The sequence below is a fragment of the Ornithorhynchus anatinus genome, chromosome 6 (assembly GCF_004115215.2).
Source record: "Ornithorhynchus anatinus isolate Pmale09 chromosome 6, mOrnAna1.pri.v4, whole genome shotgun sequence".
Classification (NCBI taxonomy): domain Eukaryota; kingdom Metazoa; phylum Chordata; class Mammalia; order Monotremata; family Ornithorhynchidae; genus Ornithorhynchus; species Ornithorhynchus anatinus.
This window is the reverse complement of record NC_041733.1, coordinates 24,881,069-24,885,192: the sequence shown is the minus strand read 5'-3', so window position 1 is coordinate 24,885,192 and position 4,124 is coordinate 24,881,069. Positions and strand designations below refer to the sequence as shown.

At 40.3% G+C, this 4,124-nt stretch overlaps 1 non-coding gene across 1 annotated transcript; it reads left to right on the top strand.

The window, feature by feature from the left end:
* The first annotated feature begins 866 nt into the window (after nt 1-866).
* On the top strand, nt 867-1,004 carry LOC114813006. The gene has a single exon (XR_003760617.1). It is a non-coding gene; the product is annotated as a small nucleolar RNA SNORA7 (small nucleolar RNA).
* The last annotated feature ends 3,120 nt before the right edge of the window (nt 1,005-4,124 follow it).

The window sequence follows — 4,124 nt, the reverse complement described above, 5'->3', positions numbered from 1 at the left end:
CCTGAACTTTGGTTAATTCCTGAAGCCATCAGAAATTTCCTTATCCCTCATGGACTCACGTTTTATTACCCTAAATGAGTAAAGGGAAGTTCATTTCTATTTATTTATAAGATGGCATTTGGCCAATATAAACATATGAAAAAATATTTAGACAACTGAGATTTTACACCCAAAAACACTACCCATGTTTTTTAATGATGTATAAAATTGGAGCTATAGCTGCACCAATGGGAACTGACACTTAATAAGATTTTAATATTATCTGTTCAGTAGCAGGCTCATCAGAGACAGATTCTCACAGGACCGCAAAGGCTCTCCCAGGACCTTTTTTTGGCTAAAATCCAGAACTCTTGGAGGAAGATGGTGCTGGGAAATGCACGTTGGATTAACACAAGGGAGAGAGGGATCTAGAACTTCTTAAAAAACAGCTATGAAAGCACTACTCACAAAAATTTGGCCTATCTACAACTTACTTCAGAACCCCTGAAATCAATCAATCAGTGGCATTTACTGAGCACTTACTATGTGCTGAGCACTGTACTAAGTGTTTGGGAGAGTTGGAAAATGTTCCTTGCCCACGAGCTTACAAACTAGAGGGGGAGGCAGACACTAATTTAAATAATTTTAATCATTTATAAAATATAATTCAAAGATATGTGCATAAGTGCTATGGGTTTGAAGGTAGGGTGAATATCAAATGCCCAAAGGTCACAGATCCAAGTGCACAGATGATACAGAAGGGAGCCGGAGCCGGGGAAAAGAGGGCTTAATCGGGGAAGGACTCTTAGAGATGTGGCTTGAAATCACTTTAACTCTCCTGCCTCCACAGACAAAGGGTGTAATTTGTCCCCAGGTGTAAATTTCATACCCTCTCAGGGTTGCACCTGGAGAGTTTCCAGTACTCTATCAGTCTCGACTACGGGAGGGAGAGTCAAGCAGAGGAATACCCATTCTACTCCTAACTTGGCCAGTGGCTAGCGAGTGGAAGGCAACCTGCTACAAGTTCAAGACTCCTTGTGCTGGGCGGCAGCAGTGGTATGGGAGAGAGTCGAGGGCGGAGACTCAATTTTACTGTGTGGAAGGAGGCAATCGCAAACCACTTCCCTATTTTTACGAAGAGAACACTCGATCCACTACCAGAATGACTGCAGATGGAGGTGGGGCATTCTGGAAGAGATGTGTCCATGGTGTCGCTATGGGTCTGAGATGACTTGACAGCATAAGACAAAGTAAAGTACAAAACTGAAACTTGGTAAACCCATCTAGATTGTTGGGGGGATTTTAGTCCTTTTCAAAGGGGCTTAAATCAACACTGATATGACTCAGCCTCAGAAATTTTAAAGTCTGATTTTAGTGTCTGCAGGAGGAGGGTGCTTCTAGTACTAAAAAATATTGATTTTGAAGGAGCAGACTGTGCAGGAATTGTATAAAGCAGAAGGACATGCTAAGATAGAGAATATTAGGACCAGAAGAATATTTTCAAGTAAGAATTCTTTCACAGAGCCCACTAGTGACTTAAAGATATGATGAAACCTACTCAGAAAAGGCATCTGGAAAGGTCAGTCTACTTATATTAAATTACAGCTTGAGCAAAGTTAATGAGAAAGTAATTTAGATTGATGAGCAGGCTGAATTTTGGTGCTTAGAAAAAAATCAATTTTAACCAACTTAACATCATAAAGAAATCTGCCTGTTTTTCAAAGCTTTCTTCAGTTTCGGGAAGCTCATCTTGCATTATTTTCTCATCTTGTTTCCTTTTTAAGAGCAAAATGAAACTAATTTTAGGCATTACTATGTAATTACTTTGCAGCCTACCAGTAAAGTAATTTCTCAAAGCACCACCCCACAGCCCTACATTTACCCTGAACTTTGACAGAGTTGCAAAAACAAGAACTGTTACAGTAACAACTTTTCAGCAGATAATAAACATAGCTCTGATTGAAATCATCCTTCCGGGCATTACAGCATTCGGCCAGAAAGAACTGCAGGCTTAACACTGTCCAACCCGTGACATCTCCATCTTTTTCCCCTTCTATAACCAGAGCTGTGTGGCCAGTGACTGCCAAAGAAACCTTTGGTCAAGATACCTCACTTGACACTTTTGCTAACAACTGGATATTTTCAAGTCACTACAGAAAAAGCGGCCTGTCGAGATAAAGTGAGCTGAATCACCCAACGTAGTAATGATGACTAAACCCAAGAATTTTCTCTGAGGAGATGCAAAATAGTTTTCAAATTCATAGGTTTCCTACAGTGATTACTATACACCTTTAGCCTTTCCTCCTCAGGATGATGAGTAAAAAGCAGAAGGTTCCATGCTGAACAGATGTTTCCTTTCTTATTATTCGAGACGGCACATGAATCAACCTCTTCACTTGGCACCTCTTGGTTTGGCCTGCCAATTGCAGAGACGCTCACGTGCCAAAAACGGGCACAGCAGAAACTCAGTTATTGAGATCTGATGCCCAGGATTACGGCCAGTCAGGACATGTAATTATCCTGAGAATTACATTTATCTTGCTTTCACTGACAGTAAGTTTTGTTGTGTCACCCCATAAATAAAAGAACATGCAACATTTTTCCATTCCATCACTCTCACCAAGCAAACACAGCACCACTGCCTTATGGGCCCTAGGGAGCATCAATTATTCATTCTAGGAGGAGTGAGCTACACATCATGTTTCTACCAGTAATAATATTTTGTGACAGCAGGCATGGGGAGATGGAGTCTATTGCTAAGAGTGTCAATAAAATTGTATCTAAAGAGTTTGCAGAACTTGTATTTTTGGAGTCTTGGTAGAGTTAGTGTTTAATGTGGGGCAAAATTTCTGAGGCTACATTCTGAAGTCTGAGGTAAATAGAAATTACATAAATAAAAACAAATTCCATATCATTCCACTTTTATACCAATTTCAATAGGAGTACAGCTCTCACACCTATGATATTTAACAGTCCAAAGGTTCTGGTGCGGTATTACGAGTGATTATAGCAAAAAATAAATCTTACAGTTCTATACTTGAGAAAAGGACTACCTTCAGAACTAAAAAGAGCAGGTTAAGCACCCTAACTTTATTGTGATTTCTCTATTTATTAGTATCTATGTCTCACCTCCATTTGAGTGGAAATAGAAAAAGTCCCCTCTAGATTGTAAGCTTGTTATAGGCAGGGAATGTTTCTATTAACTCTATTATATTGTACTCTCCCAACCCTTTAGTACAGTGCTCTGCACACAGTAAGTGCTCAATAAATATGATTGAGTGTAAGCTCCTTGTGGAAAGGGAAGTTATCGCTTGCTTATATTGTACTTTCCCAAGCACTAAAGAAATGCACTGTATCTACTGCAAGACTTAATAAATATTGGGGTCTTCCAAGGGGAACAGCAGATGAACATCAATATTGAGACTTCAGTCAGGTCCAAGAAACCGCATGAAGGAATTGATTCCTGTCCTAGTGGTTAGTACGGCATGACTCATACTCTCTAATCCCTGCCAGTTGTCTTGCTACTGGGGTATGGAGTGCCACAAGTGAGTAGGTAAGCAGGGATGCAGCATACAAAGGTTTTTTGGTTGTTGTTTTTTTACAGGTCAAACCCATTTACAAACTGCCCACAGTTTAGGGCTGATGCTGTGTTACAGTATCATGACCAAATAGTTGTTTTTTTTAGTGGTATTTGTTAATGCTTACTATGTAGATACAAGATAATCAGGTTGGACACAGGTCCTGTCCCCCACATAGGATTTACAGTCTCAATCTCCATCTTACAGATGAAGTAACTGAGGCACAGAGAAGTTAAGTGACTTGCCCAAGGTCACATAGAAGACAAGGAGGAGAGTCCTTCTGATTTCCAGGCAGATGCTCTATTCAGTAGACCATGGTGCTTCTCAAATAGTTGCTTTGGTAGCCACCTCCATGCTAGCCAGCTATCTTTCAGAATTTCTGCCAGATTTGTCGATCTTGTGAAACCTCCTAGGCAGTTCTATGACCAGAAACCTTCATCACTGATAGAATTGAACTGATTGTATGAGGAGGAGGAGCTTGCTTTGTGATTACAAGGAGGGAAAACCTTGCTTTGAATGACACTGTTGCATAGCTAAGGGTGGAGGAACTGTCCATTTTGACTTGGG